This window comes from Culex quinquefasciatus, chromosome 2, assembly GCF_015732765.1.
Source record: "Culex quinquefasciatus strain JHB chromosome 2, VPISU_Cqui_1.0_pri_paternal, whole genome shotgun sequence".
Taxonomy (NCBI): Eukaryota; Metazoa; Arthropoda; class Insecta; order Diptera; family Culicidae; genus Culex; species Culex quinquefasciatus.
The window spans coordinates 89494497-89521188 of NC_051862.1; the positions used below are offsets into that span (position 1 = coordinate 89494497).

A 26692-nucleotide genomic window follows, 5' to 3' on the forward strand; every position below is an offset into this window, starting at 1 on the left:
ACAATCGATTGTTGAAAAAAACTGTGTAAAAAATTAACCCATACTTTTAGTTTAATTAAACAAGATTTTCTTAGATTTGCCCCGGCCGGTCTCTCCGTGTATGTAGATTAGATAAGGTAAGGCGAAATTTCAAAAAAGGTTAGCACGAAACCCGGATTTTATATGGAGATTTTTTGCAAAGTGAAAATTTTACCATTTTCCGGGCAAATTTTACCGACTTTTTTTCTGTGGGGTTGTTAAGCATGCCAAACGAAACCAAAAACGCGTTTAGTTGAATTTATTTTTTTGCAAACAAAATTTTTGTTTTAAAAGCGTGTTTCGGTTCAGTTTGCATTGCTTAAAATCCCTACAGAAACAAACCAGGTGAAATTTGCCCGAAAAATGGTAAAATTTTCACTTTTCTGAAAATCTCCATATAAAATCCAGGTTTCGTGCTAACTAACTATTTTGACAACTGGAAAACCCGCCTTACCTTACTAATATACATACCTTGGAAACACCGTGTTCGGAAATTGTCGAACAATGGTGTTGAAACGTCAACATCAGTTTGACAACTGGTTTTGACGCTTGAGCGCCTTTTAATTCGAATACGTTCGAATTAGCGAGCATTCAAATTAGTGGACACTCGAAGTAGCGAAATTCGAATTAACGAATCCGCTCTGTAATCGAGTCTGGGCTGTAGTTTGTTCTGGGAAGTTTTAAAAGCACATTGACATTAACATTTTAAATAAATAAAAAAAAATATTTCAGGAAGCAATTTTTGTTTATAAAATGTTGGCTGCACAAAATTTTGTTTAACTTTTTTAAATACCAACAATATATTATGAAAATGCTTATTTAAAAATTTCGACAGCTAAAAAGGATGTTAACAATCAGTCTCCTACAAAATTGTTGATTGCTGACTGATGTTAGTAGATGGACGATTATTGATCGTTGATTGTTGACTGATGTTAGTAGATGGACGATTATTGATCGTTGATTGTTGACTGATGTTAGTTGATTGTTGATTGTTGATTGTTCATTGATGATTGTTGATTGATGATTGTTGATTGATGATTGTTGATTGTTGGTTGTTGATTGTTTATTGTTGATTGTTGATTGTTGATTGTTGATTGTTGATTGTTGATTGTTGATTGTTGATTGTTGAATGTTGATTGTTGATTGTTGATTGTTGATTGTTGATTGTTGATTGTTGATTGTTGATTGTTGATTGTTGATTGTTGATTGTTGATTGTTGATTGTTGATTGTTGATTGTTGATTGTTGATTGTTGATTGTTGATTGTTGATTGTTGATTGTTGATTGTTGACTGATGTTAGTTGATTGTTGATTGTTGATTGTTGATTGATGATTGTTGATTGATGATTGTTGATTGTTGATTGTTGATTGTTGGTTGTTGGTTGTTGATTGTTTATTGTTTATTGTTGATTGTTGATTGTTGATTGTTGATTGTTGATTGTTGATTGTTGATTGTTGATTGTTGATTGTTGATTGTTGATTGTTGATTGTTGATTGTTGATTGTTGATTGTTGATTGTTGATTGTTGATTGTTGATTGCTGATTGTTGATTGTTGATTGTTGATTGTTGATTGTTGATTGTTGATTGTTGATTGTTGATTGTTGATTGTTGATTGTTGATTGTTGATTGTTGATTGTTGATTGTTGATTGTTGATTGTTGATTGTTGATTGTTGATTGTTGATTGTTGATTGTTGATTGTTGATTGTTGATTGTTGATTGTTGATTGTTGATTGTTGATTGTTGATTGTTGATTGTTAATTGTTGAATGTTGATAATTGATTAAAAATTATTGAAGGTTGAGCATAAATTCGTTGTTGGGGTTCGAAAATCTCGTTTATTCCATCCGAACTCGATTCAACCCACGCATGCTCGACGAATTACGATCAAGCTCACCCATTACATTCGCTGGACATTTCCCCCCTCTCGGACTTATCCCGGCCCAGTCATACAATGTATCGAGGCCGGCGAGCTTTTCCGCCATTCGAAGACGAAATGTCATAAATCAACCGACAAATGTCTCAAGCCTTGGCCGCCGCGCCACCCGATAAGATAAACCAATATCGTTCTCCGGCTTAGGCCTCCCGGCCCAGGCCAGGCTGTCTGCACGTAAAGTTTATGAGCGATCAACGGACGGATCTCGGACTATTCCGGCTGTTCATGTGCAGCCAGCTAGAAGGAATTATTACAACAGTCACATGGCAGTCGAGGGTAGAAGCGGGGGATACGAGGGGAGATTAAGACGAGACCACCACCAGCGTCATTTCCACTTCGATATTCACCCCTTAATCACGGATGGGTGATGTTCATCTCTTTCCCTAACTAATGTGTCGAGGTGATTTATTTCGCCTCGTTTATTGTCCTTGATGATCATATCAACACAGAGCCATCCTCTGCGTTGTCTTGTCCTGGGTATGACCAATTATGTTCGCTCGGAGATGTTTCTTGTTTAGCTTTTGTTTGAATATCTTAATTAATGGGGATTCTTGACAATTTATGATAGCTGGGTAATTATCGAAGATGTGGGTAGCTGATTGTAAAACAACTCTCTTCGCTGTATTCAAGAAACTCTTAAATTGCTTGATCATGCAAATGAAAAAAAAAACTTTTTTGTGAGATTTAATATAAATTTAATAGAACAAAATAAATTATCATTCTACAGGATTTGTTTGAAAACGTAAAATCCGCAGCTACTAAACATTGTTATAATTTCAAGCAATTAGCCTGCCTTTTTCAAACACAATGTATCACAATTACCGTATCGCTTCAAAAACACGTAATAATTATAATTTGTTATCATTTAAGTGTCGTTCCACCATAACCGGGCTGGGACAGGAAAGGAGGTAGAGCCCGAGCACTCTCTCCCTTCTCTCTCATCTCAATAGCGTTGATGATGGATTTAGCATGTGATTATGGGTAGGGACCTGCCTCGGACCTGGACTGGATTCGTTGGAACCTTCATGCAACATCGGGTAAAAGTCATCACTGCATTAATGGAGGCAACTGGTGGTGGAAATGGTGGCGGGCACGGTAGAGGAAACAAAAGGCTAATAATTTCATAGCACGCGACGCGATGGACGCGGATTGGGGGGACCTTCTGAGGCCGTTCGTTGTTGGCTGCTGGACTGGTGGCCGCCACAGGTTCGGCCCACACCGGCTTCGCTTCCAGGTCGCCGCAAGTCTCTTGGGAAATTGTAACTTGGAGGGGAATGGTCGAAGACTACGTAGATGTATTTACTTTGCTTCTATTTACTCTACTCTACTCTACTCTACTCTACTCACTCAACTCAACTCAACTCAACTCAACTCAACTCAACTCAACTCAACTCAACTCAACTCAACTCAACTCAACTCAACTCAACTCAACTCAACTCAACTCAACTCAACTCAACTCAACTCAACTCAACTCAACTCAACTCAACTCAACTCAACTCAACTCAACTCAACTCAACTCAACTCAACTCAACTCAACTCAACTCAACTCAACTCAACTCAACTCAACTCAACTCTTATCTCATTTTTCGTAAATATAAAAAAATACGTACTTCAGAGCCACCCCTCTACAAAAACACTCAAACAAACCTACCTACAAACACACAAGCAACAAGATTATGGCAAGGTAACGTCTCGGAGACGTGGTCCAGACACAGCACAGTGGCCCCCCAGACCAAACACACAGCCACACACACACACCTCTTGCTGCTGCTGCTAAATTATGGCGTCGGTTGGCTGAATATGGTTTAATTTTAAAATGAATCTCGCTGGGTGGTCCCATTTCGTGAATGCTGAAATATTAATAGAGCAATTCGAAATATCGATCAGAAGGCAAATTTCCTTAAAAGTCGCTTGTCTGTCTGTGTTTCGTTCGGTTGGTCTCTTCGGCTATTGTGCCGCCGGTGCCAGGGTGGGCCGGGTCTTTTTCTTCTTATTGTTTCCTTCTTGTTTTTGTTGTTTTGGTTTTGCTTCTTTTGGGGGGCTCCTTTTGGAGAACGTTTTTTTTGTAAACCCTTCAACGGCCGCGGTCTCCATCAGGAAATGCAGAACAGATGAATCACATTGTGTGTTTGACATGAACGAACACAATGTTTGAATTTTGGGTTTTTTTTAGGACGGGGGTTTGTCGCTTCCTTTTGTTGTAGGAGGCTGCAGTCACTTGATTGGAATGGGTGTAAAAATAAGTAGTATTTGAAGATACATAAAGGAAATCAGCATGCAATTCAAATGAGAACCTAATGTTGGCATATCAGCACGTTTTATTAAATTACAGCTTCTAAGGTCGTAGATGGTGTCATTCTTTTTTGAAGCAATGACTATCAATGATGGATCTGGGTTTAGGGTCCAGGAATAATACATTGAAATAAAAAATTAATCACGATATGAAAAATGACATGGAACATGGATTTTTGAAATCATTGCATAAAAATATCAAATTTAACAAATATTTTATTCACAATGTCTTTAAATGTGAATTTAATTAGTTTTTAATTGAAAAAAAAAAAAAAAACAAAATAAATATATCATTTACTTTTTGAGCTCTTTTGTACTTTCTTTCATCAAAATTGTCCAGAAATTTGAATAAAAGTACAATCTATTGGTATTATTTTACGGATTATAAGTCATTTTTCTTAATTTGGAGTTTTGGAATTACAGATTGGAAATACTCGTATTACTCCCGAGCAATTCCAGCCCAAAACAGGATTTTTTTTAGGTATTTTTTTCTCGACCTTCTCCGATTTCAATCAAACTTCGTAGACATGTAATCCTACGTTAAAGTAAGCATTTTTTTTTTTGTATATGGAGCAGCGATGGAATAATCTTCATCAAAAGAAAATCATTGGACGTTCATCTAGAGAAAAAATCCGAAGGGAGCATAGCTCTCCTCTCTCGCGCACGTTAGATCGGTAAAAGAAATTAAAAAAATCATCATCTTGATTACTCGGCGGAACATCTTTTTCACTACTACACTTGCAAGTGTAACGTCACACGTCGAAAAATAACCTGTCACATTTTGTAGATGGGCAATGTGTGTAAACAAAGTGAAATAAAAATGTTTAAGTGGTGCTGACAAGGAAATTCACAAAAAATCACCAGCAGATTGATTTTCTTGGAGAAGATCGGGACCGATTATTTGTTGCGTGATTTCCCTCCTCTCTCTTTCGCGGATGAAGAAAGTTCACAAGCGAAAATGATTTTTTTGCGATTATTCCATCCCTGATATGGAGCCAGTTTCACTTGATAATGACATTTTAGAAGGGCGTAAGTGTTATGAATATTTTTGTATTTCGTAATTTAAATATTGCTATACAGCAATTCCATTTGAAAAGAGCCTAAACCGAAAAAAAGTTCTCCGATCGGGCTCAAATATTTTCTAGAGGTTCCTTGGCCAAAATAATTAGAGCCATTAGGGTGACCTACATCGTGCTAAAGTGGTTCGAAAAATGGCAATTTTCGTCATTTTAGCAAAAACCACTTTTTCCAAAAAATCATATCTCCGCGTCATTTCATCCGATTTTGGCTATTTGAAAAAAAAAAGTGGTAAGTTTCAAAAATCTATCTTGACATGTCCCATGTCTGAAAATAATTTTATCGGATTCCTCGCGATGTCGAACAGTAAGTTTTCGAGATATGATTTTTTGAAAATAAAAACTGAGTTTTTCGACGCGCCACGCGCAAAAACAGGAAAATAACGAAATCGGCAAAAATCAACTTTTTTCACTAAAACTGCGATTACTTAAAAATTTCAACGATGACCTAGACATGTTAGGGTACCAAATGTTGCGTATTATAATTACGAAAAAGTTGGCCAAACAAAAAAATACGGGTCTAATTATTTTGGGCAAGGAACCTCCAGAAAAATTTTGAGCCCGATCGGAGAACTTTTTTTTCGGTTAAGGTTCTTTTCAAATGGAATTGCTGATATCTCGAAGCCGTTGCATCGTATCAAAAAGTAATCAAAGACAAACTTTTAAGAAATTTCACGGGCTTTCAAAAAAAATACACTGAAAGAAAAAAACACGCCACTTTTGCGAGATTTTTTGATTTTTAGAGGTAAAAGTGAAATTTAAAGGTTAACACACGATTTTTTTTCGTTCAAAATTTTTGTGAAAATAGCCTAAGATGTTACAAAAAAACTCACAAAAAATGCAGGATGGAGCAACTCACCTAAGAAAATATGAAAATCATCGCTGTAACATGACAAGGATTGAACTTAGGACAGTGGTCAATATGTAAAATTGTCTGGAGAATCAATTCCCGTACTCGGTTTTTGAAAATTTTGACGTTTAGAGCACTTTTCAAAAAACAGTTTCAGTAAATGATTTTTGTATTTTTTTAGGAGATACATACCATCCTGCATTTTTCGTGAGTCTTTTTGTCACATTATAGGCTAATTTCACAAAAATTTTGAACGAAAAAAAATCGTGCATCACCTTAAAATTCAACTTTTTAACTTAAAAATTGAAAAATCTCATAGAATTGGCGTGCATTTTTCTTTCAGTGTATTTTTTTCAAAAAGCTCGTCTAATTTCCTACAAGTTTGTATTTGACTACTTTTTGACACGATGGCTTCGAGATACAGCAATATGGGTCATTCCACCTGAAGTGTGCAAGAAAAAATGCAAATTTGAAAATTACCATCTCCGATTCTGCTCAAATTTGGCAGAGCTGTTGAGACTATCAAAACATGCAAGAATCCCGAATTTCATCCAAATCGGACCACCCCCTCCATTTTTGTACCCTCCCGAAAAATCGACTTTTTGGCGATTTTTGAGCGAAACCCCTATCTTCAAACGACGATAACTCAGGAACCACAAATCTTAGAGAGTCAGTCTTAGACTCAATTTTGAAGGAAATTGGACGTAGAATCCATTTCCGTGATCAAAATTTGGATTGAAATATTGTTTCTACCTGTATTGCGCAATTGAAAACTTTAAATTGCCGTATCTCAAAACAGCCCTATTAATTTTTCAAATTTGACCTCACCATCGTATTTCCCGGCAAATTTTACATAAGAATCACTTATCGACAGAAAGGAATATGTTTCGTTCCAGAGATACCGAATTTTAAAGTTTTGTGTTTTCGAGCTTACCTACATCAGCTACACTCGCCGCATCTGCTAGAAGCACTCGGGCGCGCTGATCAAAAACTGCTACCTGGTTATTTATTGAAATAAGATTTCATCCCAAATAATCATTAGCAAATTAGCCCACAGGACAGAGCAAGACCGACACGCAATACAGGGCAAAATGGAATTCCCGCAGACATAGCAGGAAATTGCAATTGATCTTGTAAGTAACACTTAAGAAAAAGTGTACGATAAGGAGGAGGATTTTTGGAAAGTATAAACCTGAAAAATGTAAGAAAGTCACAAAGATTAATCTGATTTATTATCTGATTAAGATCAAATTCAGTTATGTTGATTTCGACACCCTACGAAAAATAATCTTTTTTTTTGTTTGGCAATCATTTCGAAATCTTGGAAGACGATACAGCTGCTGTCCACAAGAATTAGAAGTATATGGTTTTGCTTTTGAATTAAGTGTATCAAAATTGAAAAAAAATCATCATTAATTCAGATGAAACTGGCTCACCATAAAAAAAATCGGTTTAACGGTGCACATCAACCAGAGCTTTTGCACCCAGATTTTTGTTACAGACATTTTAATGTCTTCAAAACTACGGGTGCTAACGAATTATTTTTTTATTCATCCCCTAATGTACTGTCCACAAAGCAATTTACATCAAAGTTTGACTATTTTTACAATCAAGTTGTTGCAGGATTGGGTCCGTAAGTTTGACAATTTTGGAATAAGAAGACAACAACTTCCTTCGTTGCTGTGTACCCTTAATATGATCAATCTTTCAAATCGATTCTGGGGTTTCTGCTGAATGGCACTATTTCGCTACCGCACATGGCAAAAAGCTCTAGAACACATGAGAATTATTTCAACTACTACAGCATGCAAGAAATAATTTGATAAAGTGGGAAGAAATGAGGAATTAGGAAAAATATGAAAATAATAGAAAAATGATACATTTTTGAAAATTGTATTTTACTGTAGCACTTGCAAATAAATATTAAAAGTTCCAATTTTACTTAATATGGTTCAATGACACTGAGATCAGGAGAAACAGTGCATTAAAAATTACTCAATAAATATTCCTTAAACAAAAAATAGATTGTTCAAGGAATCAATGCCTCGTATATAAAATCGTATAAAATTATAAAAATAATTCATATTCCAGAAAACCAGGTAGTAATTATTGATCAGCACGACTGAGTGCTTCTAGCAGATGCGGCGAGTGTAGCTGATGTAGGTAATCTCAAATACTCAAAACTTTAAAATTCGATATCTTTGGAACGAAACATATTCCTTTCTGCCGATAAGTGATTCGTATGTAAAATTGTCCGGGGAATACGATGGTGAGGTCAAATTTAAAAAATAAATAGGGCTGTTTTGAGATACGGCCATTTAAAGTTTTCAATTGCGCAATACAGGTAGAAAATATATTTAAATCTAGATTTTAATCACGGAAATGGATTCTACGTCCAATTTCCTTCAAAATTGAGTCTAAGACTGACTCTCTAAGACTTGTGGTTCCTGAGTTATCGTCGTTTGAAGATAGGGGTTTCGCTCAAAAATCGCCAAAAAGTCGATTTTTCGGGAGGGCACAAAAATGGAGGGGGTGGTCCGATTTGGATGAAATTCGGGATTCTTGCATGTTTTGATAGTCTCAACAGCTCTGCCAAATTTGAGCAGAATCGGAGATGGTAATTTTCAAATGCTGTTGTCTGGTACAACCGATTCCCCATTTGACATGAAATTGCTCTCCCTTATTTTGTTTTGCAGGCTAGTATTTTTTTTTATTTTTACTTTTAATTATTTTTGATTTTATAAAACATTTCCAGACTTTTTTTTGAAAAGGACCTATAAGCTATTGTCTTTCATATGTTTATAGGACCTAATCAAAAAAAACTCTAGATTTATGAATACTTTTTGCTTCAAACTTAAAATAAATTGATTAAAATTTGTTTTTAAATTATTTTTATTTTATTTGCAGGGACAAAATGCAATCAAGTGCATACATTGCATTTTCTTGCCTTTTTTATCACTTTGATTGGGATAGTTATGAAATATTTTGAGTGTAGTTGAAATTTCCATGAACTGTACTGCCGTTCTACGCATAATTGTCACATGTTCAAAAAAGTGCCACTGGGAAAAACGCGATTGAAATTTTTCGACCGATTTCTGTGTTTCTACGCATAATTGTCCCGTGGGTTCCTATTCGCCCTATGTGTCCCTAATCGCACCGGTTAGTAGTTTATCACCCTTATTTGGAAGTTTCTCTTGCTATACAACAGGTAAACAAGACATAATGCTTAGTAAAACTAATGATTTCGTGTAAGAAAATACTTGGTGGGACAATTATGCGTTGAAGTTCAACGATGGGACAAACAGACTTGGTGTTGTTTTTAATTAATTTGCGAACAAAGTACCAGATTTTATGTGTTTTTCTTAAAGTACACATCAAACTAAACTTAAAAATGTCATAAAGTCAAAGTCGCCCAAAACTGACATGGGACAATTATGCGTAGAACGGCAGTGTACTGTAAAAGAGTTCGACAAAAAATATTTCACCATTTTTTTCGTGAAAATTCAGCCATTTTGTGTTAGTTTTTCTTTGATCCCGTGAAATTCCCACAAAATTTGATGATTTGGTAAGATGGTCCCCGTGGAAACTGGAAGTTATAAGCTTGAAAGTCATTTAGCTTAGATGCTTAATATAAAATTAACTGTACAAAAATCATTCTGGTTGTTTAACATAAGATTTTATAGGTTATTTTAGAATTTATTATGTCCGTGAAATTTATGTGAAATGTTGTGTTTTCAAAACATAATCCCAATGAAAATTGAAGTTTTTTTCAACTTTGAACTACTCAAATTGACCCCCCCATTTAAATCAAAACAGTTGTTATTGTCATCATTGAATTCACTACAAATCTGTCTAATACGAGAAAATCCGTACAAAAATCCGGCCTGTTAGAAATCCACGAAGAGGGTCGAAAATCCGTACGGTATGGAATTAATCCGTACACAGTAAAAAAAGTTGAATTTTGGAATGTTGATAATTTGGTAGTTTGAATATTACCTCTTTATTTGTGTAATATTACATAAAAATTTGTAAAAATGTGAACCTGATGAATATTCATCAAAAACTGATGAAAATTCATCATTTTCTGGGGTAAAATTTATCATTTATTTTGCCACAAAATCTGTCACCATTTCCTGATGAATATTACCATCATTTTTTTTTTCTGTGTAATAGTTCGACTTAAGATTAGGTTTCCATAGTCACTACTTGTAGCAAATTCAATTTATAATCCAAATCTGCAATAATATTTCGTGCCGTTGCAACGCCGAAATATGTCACTTTATTTGTGACTACATTTTACTTAAAAGTTGCTATAACATACACAGAAAAAAATGATGGTAATATTCAACAGGAAATGGTGACAGATTTTGTGACAAAAAAATTATTAATTTTACCCCAGAAAATGATGAATTTTCATCAGTATTTGATGAATATTCATCAGGTTCACATTATTACACATTTTTTATGTAATATTACTCAAAAAAAAGAGGTAATATTCAACCTAACAAATTTTCAACATTCCAAAATTCAACTCTTTTTTTCTGTGTAAAAAACGATACCCCTTATTAAATTTATCTAATAACTGAGCAATTCTCTACCAAAACCGGAAATGGATTTTATTTGTATTTTTTGATTTGGCTCAAACTTTGTGGGGGCCTTCCCTATGACCAAAGAAGCCATTTTGCATCATTAGTTTGTCCATATAAATTTCCATACAAATTTGGCAGCTGTTCATACAAAAATGGTACGTAAATATTCGAAAATCTGTAACTTTTGAAGGAAAAGTTGTAGGTATTGTTAAGGACTATTTAGAAAAAAATAGGTACACGGAAAAAAAAATTTCCCGATTTTTTTATTAACTTTTTTTTCACAAAAACTCAAATTCCCAAAATACGTATTTTTTGATTTTCGAGATTTTTTGATATGTTTTAGGGGACAAAAATCCGCAACTTTTGAGCTATAGAGAAACATGGTCAAAAAAATCTGCCGCCGAGTTATGATTTTTTGAAAAACTGGTGATTTTTGGAAAAAATCGAAATTTCATACATAAAATTTTTTTGACCTCATTTTTGCCTTCCTCACCTCAATGAGGAAAGGCTATAAAATCACTCGAAAAATGAACTTCTTTATTCGACCTCGTAGACCTACCTTCACGTATACCTATCGACTCAGAAACAAATTCTGAACAAATGTCTGTGTGTGTGTCTGGATGTGAGTCCGTGCACCCAAAAAATGTGCACTCGATTATCTCCGGACTGGCTGAACCGATTTGGACCGTTTTGGTCTCATTCGATCCGTCTTGGGGTCCCACAAGACCCTAGTTAATATTATGAAGTTTAGAAAAGTACTTCAAAAGTTATGCTTAAAAACGATTTTAGCTAAACTTCGAAAGATTGTAAAAGGGTGGTTTTTGTAAGAAACCCCGTCTTGTTATACATTTTTAGAAAGGTATTGAAAAGACCTTTCCAACGAGCCCAAAACATAGAAGATCTGACAACCCTAGCAAAAGTTATTGGCAATTAAGTGTTATTTACCCGCTTTTTCTAGGCCGGATCTCATATATTTTGATGAAAACGTTGTCCGGATCTATCATGCGACCCATCGTTGGATAGGTAATCAAAAGACCTTTCCAACGCGTCCAAAAAGTTGAAGATCTGACAACCCTATCAAAAGTTATAAGCACTTAAGTACTTTTCATCCTTCTTTTTCTAGGCCGGATCTCAGATATTTTGACGAAAATGATGTCCGGATCTATCATGTGACCCGTTGTCGGATGCGTAATCAAAAGACCTTTCCAACGCGTCTAAAAGATTGATGATCTGACAACCCTATCAAAAGTTATAAGCACTTAAGTGTTTTTCATACATATTTTTGATGCCGGATCTCAGATATTTTGATGAAAATGATGTCCGGATCTATCATGTGACCCGTCGTCGGATGCGTAATCGAAAGACCTTTCCAACGCGTCTAAAAGATTGATGATCTGACAACCCTATCAAAAGTTATAAGCACTTAAGTGTTTTTCATACATATTTTTGATGCCGGATCTCAGATATTTTGATGAAAATGATGTCCGGATCTATCATGTGACCCGTCGTCGGATGCGTAATCAAAAGACCTTTCCAACGCGTCCAAAAAGTTGAAGATCTGACAACCCTATCAAAAGTTATAAGCACTTAAGTACTTTTCATCCTTCTTTTCTAGGCCGGATCTCAGATATTTTGACGAAAATGATGTCCGGATCTATCATGTGACCCGTTGTCGGATGCGTAATCGAAACACCTTTCCAACGCGTCTAAAAGATTGATGTTCTGACAACCCTATCAAAAGTTATACGTACTTAAGTGCTCATTATACACTACATATTTTGAAGCCGGATGTCTGATATTTTGACGAGAATGATGAAGAAACAATCTTATCAAACGTTATGAGCACTAATTAATTGATGATATTATTTAACAGGATCTGATCACAGATATTTGAATTAGGAGGAATCAAAGAAATAAGAATCAAACAAGGACTTTTTGCATTTATTAGTGTAACAACATTCAACGATACATTTGAGAGCCTGTAGGGCTTCCAATTTAGAACTATTATAATTAACACTTTCCGCTGGACTTTCATTTCATTAGTCTACTCTGTCGAGGACCTAGATGGAGAGCGTCGTATCTTAATGAATTATTCGCAAACAGGATTGGGGTGAATACCAGAGAGAGAGACAGTGAGTGCTCGGTGGTATGGCCGATACGGTATTGGGACTGACGGTGACGTTGCGGCATACGCCCGGACATCTTCGTTCTGCGCTTCCGTAAGTTCCGAGATAAGCGTGAATAAACTTAGTCGATTCCGTTTCGAGTCCGCGATTAATAAGTTCCAGAGGAGTCGTCTTCGTCATTTTGGCGAAATCGTAGCCCTGATTATTGCACAAGAACTGAATGCACGGTGATGATGTACATAAACGTCTCGCGCAAATCTGCAAATCCACAGTCCGCAGCATTTGCTCGGCACCTGCAGATAACTTGGCTGATCTTCAAAACCGCAGCGCCGGATTTAGCTTAGATTCCGAGACTTTCCGAGGGTGGGTTGTGGCGCCGAACAGCTCGGAGATGACTGCAGTGGAAAAACCCGAAATAAATAAAATAACCTTATACGTAATGAAAAAAATACCTACCTTTATTTCCGATAAATGTTCATGCAGGTTTTAGCAAGACACGTTTAACCATTTCCACCTGAATTACTATTTTCCGTTTCTGCTCCGGCAATCTTGGAAAATTTTAGTTTTCTGACGCAAGTCACACCAAGGAAAGTTGTTGATTCTACAAAGTCCAAGATCAACGAAAACTTGACAGCTAAGTCATTTTTTCCTTTGCCCTGTCAATTGACGTTTATGACCGTTCGTGATCCATCTCGACGTAGGGCTCGAAGTCGATGAAAGCCAGATTGCGTGCTCACTGCACAGTTATCTGAGTAGGTCGGGCTTTACTCAGTTTTGAGTAATGGTTGACAACATCATATTGACTAGAGAACCTGGAGTTTATTAGATAACGGACATCTCAAACCAAAGTAACAATCGAAGCACGAGAACTGTCAAACGGAGGTACCAATCGAGCAAGATCCATTGTCTTGTGCTCGATTGGTACCTCCGTTTGACAGTTCTCGTGCTTCGATTGGTACTTTTGGAAAGAGATGTCCGTTCTTTAATAAGCTCCAGGTTCTCTAATATTAAATTTCGGCAAAAAGACTTTCTAGTCAGAAATTTACCACCACATTCAAAGTATGTTTACATGGCAGCTAGACGTTTGTTTGCATCAGATTTCCTATCTATTTCTAGCAAAAAAAATGTCAGGCGACTTCTAGCTGGGTTTTTCGACTGACTACCCGATATGTCAGCCAATATACCTCGCAGGGCTGTGACAGTAACAGCTCGATCATTGTTTGCATCAGGACACTGTGACGATGAGTTCGTCATTTTTGGGTTAAATTATATTTTTTTCACTGGACCTAGAAAGCCTTAGTCTGATATTTGGCACCATGAAAGAAGGGCTCTTTCCCGACATTTTGCGGGGTCCGGCGAAATATTTCAAGCTTAGACATTGCTAAACTAAGAGTATTTTATTAAAAAGCTATTTATTGTAATTTGTTGTTTTATTACCCAAAGGTTCCCAAAATTATTTTTCAATCTTCTGTCATATTACACCATGACATTTTTAAATATTTTCAAATCAATCACATCGTAGAGAACAGTTTTCTGAACAATTTCCATGAAAAATCTATTTTGGTTCAATATAAGCAGAGATATACCCAATTTCGTAAAATAAAAAGTGACTTTCTCCAAAACTTCAAAATTTAATTCCCATTCAAACGATGAAGACCGCCTACTGAGTTTTTTTTATAATTCTAATAAAATAATTTGTAATTTCGTTTGTTTTAACACAGTTTTGTTTGTGTCAGCATTTCAAACTAACTTAAAAATTATCGTGGCATTGAGTCAACAGCAGGTTTAAAAATAAACTGAGAGTTTTTTTTAATGACAGCTGTTTGTTTTGCAAAGAGCACGGTGTCATCAACATGAGGATTTCTATCGAAAAAATACTAACACACTCAAAGCGGGACTAATTGACAGTAAGGTACTAAAACCCTATTTCAATTGTCATGTACAACGGTAAAAAAAAAACAGGATTAAAAACCATTTCTGATCAATTTTTTTTTCGCTTCGTGGATCAGTTGGATACTAACAGTCGTCGTTTCTTTCCAATGTCGTCCTTAAAGGAAAAAAATCGGAGACATGACGTTAGTGTCGATATAAAAACAATAATAAATTGACAAGACAATTTTTTTTCGATGGATCAATCATGGTCCCCTTGGAACGAGCTGTCAATTACACAGCAAAAAATCCGATGGTAAAATCGCATGCAAAAGCATGCACATCACCTTCGTCAAAATAAACACTTAATATTACACGTAGCATGTACAATGTTTGCAAACACAAAAAAAAAGTTGCAACCGACGGGATTCAAACCCAACACCAACAGTAAGGACTGGCGCCTTAGCCCACTTGGCCATAATACCGATGAAGAATGGAAAGGATAAACGCATATATGAGCTTGACATATCGGTCAAGTAGGTTTCCCATACTGATGGGCTTCATATTTCAGGGTGTAATATTACATAGAATTTCATAAAATAATGCAAAACTTTTTTTACACACAGGCCTTGTACACGCAGCTGGATTACTACTTTTTTAGCTGTGTAGGACATTTTCTGTCAATAAGGGCTGCGTAGTTATTTGTTTTTAAATTGATTTAAAAATCAATTTTATATACTTTGCGGTCGTGCAATGGGTCATTGTACTCAGAAAAATCCAAGGGAATGATTGAACGAGAAAAATCACAAATCCGCATAAATAATTTCAAGATTGTTCAGGTGTAAACCGGAAACGCGATCAAAAATTAAAGTGGACGAATAAGGCTCTTAACTGCTTATTTAATTGTCGGTGTACAGGACGCCACACTGTTTAATCATTTTCTGGCGTACATTGAATTTTGTAGCCCAAATCCAGTCATTGAACTTTAAAAATTAAGTTCTTTTAAAATTTTCTTTTCTTAAGAAAATACTTTTTATTTGTGTGCACCTTCATCAAAGACCAAGATTGTTTACTTTTTACCAAGCTTCCCATGCGCCAGTGCCAACGCACACCGCGGGTTTGGTTTTCTAGCTTCGGTACGTGCCTGAACCTATTTATGTATTGGTATCTTGGTACATCGTACCAGCGCACCACGACACTCTCGGCTCGCCCCATCGGTTTTGTGTCTGGCACTCACCCATGGCATGAACCCAGCGTGCCGTGGTACGTGTAGAGACCCTAAATAGGGAGACTGGTCTAAGCTTCCTAAATCGATCTGGCAACTTATGTTTTGAGCTTGGCAACACTGATAAGTTTTGCTGGGCGTAAAGGCAAATGCTTGTTTGGATACGTCAAACTCGCGTCTGTTTGGGTACGTCAAATTCACTTCGTCCAGTCTCCCTATTTAGGATCTCTAGGTACGTGTCGTGGTATTGAACCCGTTTTGTACCGCCAGCGCGTACCACGGAACGTACCTCGGCACGTAACGAGTGAAGCACCTTGACTCATATACCGGGTTCATGCCATGGGTGAGTGCCAGACACAAAACCGACGCGGCGAACCGAGAGTGTCGTGGTGCGCTGGTACGATGAACCAAAATACCCTCGGTTCGTGTGAGTCGGGTACGGGTGTAAACCGAACAAAGCAGGCGCAAAGCAAACCCGAGGTACAGTTGTACCGCGTGTACCGCACGGTGCAGGGAAGCTTGCTTTTTACTCTTTGATCTGACAGTGTTGGTCTGAAAGATTTGCTTTATCGTGGATTTTGGTCTGGTCTAGGCGAGGGATAGGACACAGCACCCTTCTGGAAAAATCTAGCAAAATATTGTAATTGGGCCAATGTCAAAATGTAAACAAATGGTACATTCGTTTGAGGGCTAGTTCCGCACTGATAGCCGCAACTCAAAGCGGGACCATTTGACAGTAAGGAACTAAAACCCTATATCAATTTTCATGTACAACGGTAAAAACAGGATTTAAAACCATTTATGATCATTTTTTATTTTAACGCAAAACAAAATAAATTGACAGGTTTTGCCTTCGTCACCTTACTGAGGAAAGGCTATAAAATCACTCGAAAACTGAACTTCTCAATTAGACCTCCTAGACCCACCTTCATGTATACCTATCGACTCAGAATCGAATTCTGAGCAAATGTCTGTGTGTGTGGTGGGATGTTGATCAAAAAATTGTCACTCGATTATCTCGACATTGGGTGAACCGATTTTGTCCGTTTTGGCGTCATTCGATCCGTTTTGGGGTCCCATAAGTCGCTATTAAAAATTATGGAGTTTAGTTAAGTACTTCAAAAGTTATGCTAAAAAAACGATTTTAACAAAAGTTCGGAAGATTGTAAAAAGGGTGGTTTTTGTAAGAAACCCCGACATGTTATAAATTTTTAGAAAGGTATTTAAAAGACCTTTCCAACGCGACCAATACATTGAAGATCTGACAACCCTATCAAAAGTTAAAAGCACTTAAGTGTTATTTAAACACTTTTTGGAGGCCAGATCTCAGATATTTTGATGAAAACGTATTCCAAATATATTATGCGACCTTCCCATGAGCGTGTCTATTTTGGATAGCATTACCCTTTGAATGAGAGGAAGGCACCAACCACCTAAGGGTGGATTAAGTAACGTTTTTTTATTGTAACTAAAATCCGAGAAATTATAAAACACAAACCAGCAGCCAAAGGCAATCCAAAGCGCGCCAAACTTCGGGAGACATCATTTGTAGCAACATCGGAAACAAGATCAACAGCAGCAGCAACAACACCGCGACAGCTCAACATTCAACAGTATATCTGTGTACAGCAGTAGGTAGGTAGAGGGCAGAGAGCTCGAGCTCAGACCAGGACCACCAACGACGTTCGGCCTGGAAATTGAAATTAAATTTGTCATGTTTGGAACGGTTAGATATTAATATTATTGCTCTGCTCTCCGTTGCCGCGGCTCAGAAAGGGGGGGCTTATGGACGGAGATTGTATAGTAAAATCCGAGAACGAACTCCGCACGACGAAGGAAATGATGAATGGAAAAGAAAGACAAATCTGACGAAACTGTGGAGAAGGGGGGAGAGGTGGGACGCGGAGGGACCTTGGGAGGACAACTCTTGGACATGATGGCGTGGCCGTGGCCGGAACGGAAAGGAACTCGATGGAGGGTCTCGTGATGCCGATAAGGCCATCAAGGAGAAAAGAAAAGGAAAAGAATAATATGTATACATAATAATAATTTCTTCTTTTATACCACACAGTAATGTGTTCAGAGAAACAAATAAAACTCCAAGATAAACAACGGCCTTTATTTGGAGCTTGAGGATTTTTTTAAACAATTAAGTAAACTTTTGATTATAGGGGAGGGTAAACATTTGAAAACTTTTTCCGTTTCAACGAAAATTTATAAACATTAAATTTTTATTACAATTTTGAACAAATGAGAAATTACGAAAAACAGGTAACCAAAAACAGCAACCTTTACCCTATCCACCACTTCAAAGAGCTAAGATGCTGAAAGAAGGAAACTCTGATGTGGAGCAAATAAAATTCAACGACATGAACAGTAGCCGTGTTGGCCACATAAATAAAAATGTTGCCTCTTTTTTTCTTCTCTGTTTAGAGTTTTAGAGACCGCGCCTAAAGTTGACTCACGAAATAGCCCCAGCCCCCCCTCTCTCCTGTGGTCTAATGCGTTTTCTGATAGGCCACAGATAAAACTATGGTTTTTATTATTTTTTCCACCCTCCTTTTTGTAGAAATCCCACAAAAAAAGGTATAGAAATACTTCCTCAATCGTGAGCTTGTGACCGCCCATTGACCACTAAAAGGTGCTCCCATAATGGCTGAATGGTCGTCGACCAACCCCAAAAAAAGGAACAAAATCTGGGGGAGCCATCATAAGCCTGAAATTTCTTGATGGGTGCGCAGGTTTGGGAACATAAGCTTTTCCGTAGGCTTTGTCACCCTTTAGAGAGTTTAATAAGTTGAGCAATTCTCTACAAAACCGGCCGATTTCGACCATTTTTATTTTTTGTATTTTTTGATTTGGCTCAAACTTTGTGGGGGCCTTCCCTATGACCAAAGAAGCCATTTTGCATCATTAGTTTGTCCATATAAATTTCCATACAAATTTGGCAGCTGTTCATACAAAAATGGTACGTAAATATTCGAAAATCTGTAACTTTTGAAGGAATTTTTGATCAATTTGGTGTCTTCGGCAAAGTTGTAGGTATTGTTAAGGACTATTTAGAAAAAATAGGTACACGGAAAAAAATTTCCGATTTTTTATTAACTTTTTTCACAAAACTCAAATTCCCAAAATACGTATTTTTGATTTTCGAGATTTTTGATATGTTTTAGGGACAAAAATCCGCAACTTTTGAGCTATAGAGAAACATGGTCAAAAATCTGCCGCCGAGTTATGATTTTTGAAAAACTGGTGATTTTGGAAAAAATCGAAATTTCATACATAAAATTTTTTGACCTCATTTTTAATGCAAAATTGAATTTGCAATCGAAAAGTACTTTACAGATTTTTGATAAAGGGCTCCGTTTTCAAGATATAGCCACCGAAAGTTTGATTTTAGCGAAATATTTGCAGTTTTTCAATTTTTAAAAATAGTGACCATGATTGACCATTTCTAAAATATTTTTTAAAAAGTTCAGAAAATTTGCTATAAAATTGTCTAAGAGACATTGAAGATTGGACCTCTGGTTGCTGAGATACAGCGGCTTAAAGAAAAAGAAACACGAAAATTGAAGTTTTCTAAGTCTCACCCAAACAGCCCACCATTTTCTAATGACGATATCTCAGCAATTAATGGTCCGATTTTCAATGTTAATACATGAAACATTCGTGAAATTTTCCGATCTTTTCGAAAAAAATATTTTGAAAAAAATTAAATCAAGACTAACATTTTAAAAGGGCCAAACTTTTAATATTATGCCCATTAAAAATGCTAGTTTTGATTCAATTTTTTTCAAAATATTTTTTTCGAAAAGATCGGAAAATTTCACGAATGTTTCATGTATTAACATTGAAAATCGGACCATTAATTGCTGAGATATCGTCATTAGAAAATGGTGGGCTGTTTGGGTGAGACTTAGAAAACTTCAATTTTCGTGTTTCTTTTTTTTTAAGCCGCTGTATCTCAACAACCAGAGGTCCAATCTTCAATGTCTCTTGGACAATTTTATAGCAAATTTTCTGAACTTTTTAAAAAAAATATTTCTAGAAATGGTCACTCATGGTCACTATTTTTAAAAATCGAAAAACTGCAAATATTTCGCTGAAATCAAACTTTCGGTGGCTATATCTTGAAAGCGGAGCCCTTTATCAAAAAATCTGTAAAGTACTTTTCGATTGCAAATTCAATTTTGCATAAAAAACGTTACTTAATCCACCCTTAGGTGGTTGGTGCCTTCCTCTCATTCAAAGGGTAATGCTATCCAAAATAGACACGCTCATGGGAAGGTCGCATAATATATTTGGAATACGTTTTCATCAAAATATCTGAGATCTGGCCTCCAAAAAGTGTTTAAATAACACTTAAGTGCTTTTAACTTTTGATAGGGTTGTCAGATCTTCAATGTATTGGTCGCGTTGGAAAGGTCTTTTAAATACCTTTCTAAAAATTTATAACATGTCGGGGTTTCTTACAAAAACCACCCTTTTTACAATCTTCCGAACTTTTGTTAAAATCGTTTTTTAGCATAACTTTTGAAGTACTTAACTAAACTCCATAATTTTTAATAGCGACTTATGGGACCCCAAAACGGATCGAATGACGCCAAAACGGACAAAATCGGTTCACCCAATGTCGAGATAATCGAGTGACAATTTTTGATCAACATCCCACCACACACACAGACATTTGCTCAGAATTCGATTCTGAGTCGATAGGTATACATGAAGGTGGGTCTAGGAGGTCTAATTGAGAAGTTCAGTTTTCGAGTGATTTTATAGCCTTTCCTCAGTAAGGTGACGAAGGCAAAACCTGTCAATTTATTTTGTTTTGCGTTAAAATAAAAAAATGATCATAAATGGTTTTAAATCCTGTTTTTTTACCGTTGTACATGAAAATTGATATAGGGTTTTAGTTCCTTACTGTCAAATGGTCCCGCTTTGAGTTGCGGCTATCAGTGCGGAACTAGCCCTCAAACGAATGTACCATTTGTTTACATTTTGACATTGGCCCAATTACAATATTTTGCTAGATTTTTCCAGAAGGGTGCTGTGTCCTATCCCTCGCCTAGACCAGACCAAAATCCACGATAAAGCAAATCTTTCAGACCAACACTGTCAGATCAAAGAGTAAAAAGCAAGCTTCCCTGCACCGTGCGGTACACGCGGTACAACTGTACCTCGGGTTTGCTTTGCGCCTGCTTTGTTCGGTTTACACCCGTACCCGACTCACACGAACCGAGGGTATTTTGGTTCATCGTACCAGCGCACCACGACACTCTCGGTTCGCCGCGTCGGTTTTGTGTCTGGCACTCACCCATGGCATGAACCCGGTATATGAGTCAAGGTGCTTCACTCGTTACGTGCCGAGGTACGTTCCGTGGTACGCGCTGGCGGTACAAAACGGGTTCAATACCACGACACGTACCTAGAGATCCTAAATAGGGAGACTGGACGAAGTGAATTTGACGTACCCAAACAGACGCGAGTTTGACGTATCCAAACAAGCATTTGCCTTTACGCCCAGCAAAACTTATCAGTGTTGCCAAGCTCAAAACATAAGTTGCCAGATCGATTTAGGAAGCTTAGACCAGTCTCCCTATTTAGGGTCTCTACACGTACCACGGCACGCTGGGTTCATGCCATGGGTGAGTGCCAGACACAAAACCGATGGGGCGAGCCGAGAGTGTCGTGGTGCGCTGGTACGATGTACCAAGATACCAATACATAAATAGGTTCAGGCACGTACCGAAGCTAGAAAACCAAACCCGCGGTGTGCGTTGGCACTGGCGCATGGGAAGCTTGGTAAAAAGTAAACAATCTTGGTCTTTGATGAAGGTGCACACAAATAAAAAAGTATTTTCTTAAGAAAAGAAAATTTTAAAAAGAACTTAATTTTTAAAGTTCAATGACTGGATTTGGGCTACAAAATTCAATGTACGCCAGAAAATGATTAAACAGTGTGGCGTCCTGTACACCGACAATTAAATAAGCAGTTAAGAGCCTTATTCGTCCACTTTAATTTTTGATCGCGTTTCCGGTTTACACCTGAACAATCTTGAAATTATTTATGCGGATTTGTGATTTTTCTCGTTCAATCATTCCCTTGGATTTTTCTGAGTACAATGACCCATTGCACGACCGCAAAGTATATAAAATTGATTTTTAAATCAATTTAAAAACAAATAACTACGCAGCCCTTATTGACAGAAAATGTCCTAATTGACAGCTCGTTCCAAGGGGACCATGATTGATCCATCGAAAAAAAATTGTCTTGTCAATTTATTATTGTTTTTATATCGACACTAACGTCATGTCTCCGATTTTTTTCCTTTAAGGACGACATTGGAAAGAAACGACGACTGTTAGTATCCAACTGATCCACGAAGCGAAAAAAAAATTGATCAGAAATGGTTTTTAATCCTGTTTTTTTACCGTTGTACATGACAATTGAAATAGGGTTTTAGTACCTTACTGTCAATTAGTCCCGCTTTGAGTGTGTTAGTATTTTTTCGATAGAAATCCTCATGTTGATGACACCGTGCTCTTTGCAAAACAAACAGCTGTCATTAAAAAAAACTCTCAGTTTATTTTTAAACCTGCTGTTGACTCAATGCCACGATAATTTTTAAGTTAGTTTGAAATGCTGACACAAACAAAACTGTGTTAAAACAAACGAAATTACAAATTATTTTATTAGAATTATAAAAAAAACTCAGTAGGCGGTCTTCATCGTTTGAATGGGAATTAAATTTTGAAGTTTTGGAGAAAGTCACTTTTTATTTTACGAAATTGGGTATATCTCTGCTTATATTGAACCAAAATAGATTTTTTCATGGAAATTGTTCAGAAAACTGTTCTCTACGATGTGATTGATTTGAAAATATTTAAAAATGTCATGGTGTAATATGACAGAAGATTGAAAAAATAATTTTGGGAACCTTTTGGGTAATAAAACAACAAATTACAATAAATAGCTTTTTAATAAAATACTCTTAGTTTAGCAATGTCTAAGCTTGAAATATTTCGCCGGACCCCGCAAAATGTCGGGAAAGAGCCCTTCTTTCATGGTGCCAAATATCAGACTAAGGCTTTCTAGGTCCAGTGAAAAAAATATAATTTAACCCAAAAATGACGAACTCATCGTCACAGTGTCCTGATGCAAACAATGATCGAGCTGTTACTGTCACAGCCCTGCGAGGTATATTGGCTGACATATCGGGTAGTCAGTCGAAAAACCCAGCTAGAAGTCGCCTGACATTTTTTTTGCTAGAAATAGATAGGAAATCTGATGCAAACAAACGTCTAGCTGCCATGTAAACATACTTTGAATGTGGTGGTAAATTTCTGACTAGAAAGTCTTTTTGCCGAAATTTAATATTAGAGAACCTGGAGCTTATTAAAGAACGGACATCTCTTTCCAAAAGTACCAATCGAAGCACGAGAACTGTCAAACGGAGGTACCAATCGAGCACAAGACAATGGATCTTGCTCGATTGGTACCTCCGTTTGACAGTTCTCGTGCTTCGATTGTTACTTTGGTTTGAAATGTCCGTTATCTAATAAACTCCAGGTTCTCTAGTCAATATGATGTTGTCAACCATTACTCAAAACTGAGTAAAGCCCGACCTACTCAGATAACTGTGCAGTGAGCACGCAATCTGGCTTTCATCGACTTCGAGCCCTACGTCGAGATGGATCACGAACGGTCATAAACGTCAATTGACAGGGCAAAGGAAAAAATGACTTAGCTGTCAAGTTTTCGTTGATCTTGGACTTTGTAGAATCAACAACTTTCCTTGGTGTGACTTGCGTCAGAAAACTAAAATTTTCCAAGATTGCCGGAGCAGAAACGGAAAATAGTAATTCAGGTGGAAATGGTTAAACGTGTCTTGTTAAAACCTGCATGAACATTTATCGGAAATAAAGGTAGGTATTTTTTTCATTACGTATAAGGTTATTTTATTTATTTCGGGTTTTTCCACTGCAGTCATCTCCGAGCTGTTCGGCGCCACAACCCACCCTCGGAAAGTCTCGGAATCTAAGCTAAATCCGGCGCTGCGGTTTTGAAGATCAGCCAAGTTATCTGCAGGTGCCGAGCAAATGCTGCGGACTGTGGATTTGCAGATTTGCGCGAGACGTTTATGTACATCATCACCGTGCATTCAGTTCTTGTGCAATAATCAGGGCTACGATTTCGCCAAAATGACGAAGACGACTCCTCTGGAACTTATTAATCGCGGACTCGAAACGGAATCGACTAAGTTTATTCACGCTTATCTCGGAACTTACGGAAGCGCAGAACGAAGATGTCCGGGCGTATGCCGCAACGTCACCGTCAGTCCCAATACCGTATCGGCCATACCACCGAGCACTCACTGTCTCTCTCTCTGGTATTCACCCCAATCCTGTTTGCGAATAATTCATTAAGATACGACGCTCTCCATCTAGGTCCTCGACAGAGTAGACTAATGAAATGAAAGTCCAGCGGAAAGTGTTAATTATAATAGTTCTAAATTGGAAGCCCTACAGGCTCTCAAATGTATCGTTGAATGTTGTTACACTAATAAATGCAAAAAGTCCTTGTTTGATTCTTATTTCTTTGATTCCTCCTAATTCAAATATCTGTGATCAGATCCTGTTAAATAATATCATCAATTAATTAGTGCTCATAACGTTTGATAAGATTGTTTCTTCATCATTCTCGTCAAAATATCAGACATCCGGCTTCAAAATATGTAGTGTATAATGAGCACTTAAGTACGTATAACTTTTGATAGGGTTGTCAGAACATCAATCTTTTAGACGCGTTGGAAAGGTGTTTCGATTACGCATCCGACAACGGGTCACATGATAGATCCGGACATCATTTTCGTCAAAATATCTGAGATCCGGCCTAGAAAAAGAAGGATGAAAAGTACTTAAGTGCTTATAACTTTTGATAGGGTTGTCAGATCTTCAACTTTTTGGACGCGTTGGAAAGGTCTTTTGATTACGCATCCGACGACGGGTCACATGATAGATCCGGACATCATTTTCATCAAAATATCTGAGATCCGGCATCAAAAATATGTATGAAAAACACTTAAGTGCTTATAACTTTTGATAGGGTTGTCAGATCATCAATCTTTAGACGCGTTGGAAAGGTCTTTCGATTACGCATCCGACGACGGGTCACATGATAGATCCGGACATCATTTTCATCAAAATATCTGAGATCCGGCATCAAAAATATGTATGAAAAACACTTAAGTGCTTATAACTTTTGATAGGGTTGTCAGATCATCAATCTTTTAGACGCGTTGGAAAGGTCTTTTGATTACGCATCCGACAACGGGTCACATGATAGATCCGGACATCATTTTCGTCAAAATATCTGAGATCCGGCCTAGAAAAAGAAGGATGAAAAGTACTTAAGTGCTTATAACTTTTGATAGGGTTGTCAGATCTTCAACTTTTGGACGCGTTGGAAAGGTCTTTGATTACCTATCCAACGATGGGTCGCATGATAGATCCGGACAACGTTTTCATCAAAATATATGAGATCCGGCCTAGAAAAAGCGGGTAAATAACACTTAATTGCCAATAACTTTTGCTAGGGTTGTCAGATCTTCTATGTTTTGGGCTCGTTGGAAAGGTCTTTTCAATACCTTTCTAAAAATGTATAACAAGACGGGGTTTCTTACAAAAACCACCCTTTTACAATCTTTCGAAGTTTAGCTAAAATCGTTTTTAAGCATAACTTTTGAAGTACTTTTCTAAACTTCATAATATTAACTAGGGTCTTGTGGGACCCCAAGACGGATCGAATGAGACCAAAACGGTCCAAATCGGTTCAGCCAGTCCGGAGATAATCGAGTGCACATTTTTGGGTGCACGGACTCACATCCAGACACACACACAGACATTTGTTCAGAATTTGTTTCTGAGTCGATAGGTATACGTGAAGGTAGGTCTACGAGGTCGAATAAAGAAGTTCATTTTTCGAGTGATTTTATAGCCTTTCCTCATTGAGGTGAGGAAGGCAAAACACTTCAAACTTCAATTCAACTAATTTCATTTGTCTATATTTTTTTCATTTTTAAATTTTTTATTTTTTTCATTTTTGGTGTGAAAAGTACTTTGCGTGCTCTTTCTATTCCAACCTTCAGAGAAAGTGATTGATTAATCAAGAATTTTCCAAGCTTTAGTATTTTTCATGTTTTGTATTCAAAAATGCATAAAACTCGGAATTCGACTGACAAAGTTAAATTAAAACATCAACAATTTACTTCTAAACGAATTAAATTATGCTGGATTAAATAAATATGCATGAAAAAGAAATAAACTTGATTGAATTTCATTTATGCAATTCTTAGATTTTAGACACTTAAACATTCATAAATGTTTTAAATCATGTATTTTTCAAGTCCTCTCTAAAATATTAATTTTAATATTTCAAACGTTGAAGCCGTATTGTCAGTCAATTTACTTTCAATCAAATCCGATCATACAGTTTTCGTAAACATTGTAAACAACGCGGAAAACCTCAATTTTTGAACTGCGATATCTCTGGAACCACAAATCGCAAAAGGTTAATTTAGACTCATTTTCAATAAGATTGGACTTGAAATCAATCCAGTTTCAAATCAAGAGTTTCATTCTGCACGTGTTGCGCAAAAAATAGTTGTTTGATTTTCACATTGATCTTATATTTGAACTTAAGGTTTAAACTCAT

The 26692-nt window shown here is 36.8% G+C and overlaps 2 long non-coding RNA genes and 1 pseudogene across 2 annotated transcripts; 1 reads left to right on the forward strand and 2 right to left on the reverse strand.

The window, feature by feature from the left end:
• Window positions 1-1114: 1114 nt before the first annotated feature.
• On the reverse strand, window positions 1115-1612 carry LOC119766870 (annotated as a pseudogene).
• An 11066-nt stretch (window positions 1613-12678) lies between these two features.
• LOC119767460 lies at window positions 12679-13505 on the reverse strand. The gene is made up of 2 exons (XR_005277527.1): window positions 13341-13505; window positions 12679-13279 (listed from the first exon to the last, which is right to left on the reverse strand). It is a non-coding gene; the product is annotated as an uncharacterized LOC119767460 (long non-coding RNA).
• A 10234-nt stretch (window positions 13506-23739) lies between these two features.
• LOC119767425 lies at window positions 23740-24566 on the forward strand. Its single transcript, XR_005277509.1, has 2 exons — window positions 23740-23904; window positions 23966-24566. It is a non-coding gene; the product is annotated as an uncharacterized LOC119767425 (long non-coding RNA).
• The last annotated feature ends 2126 nt before the right edge of the window (window positions 24567-26692 follow it).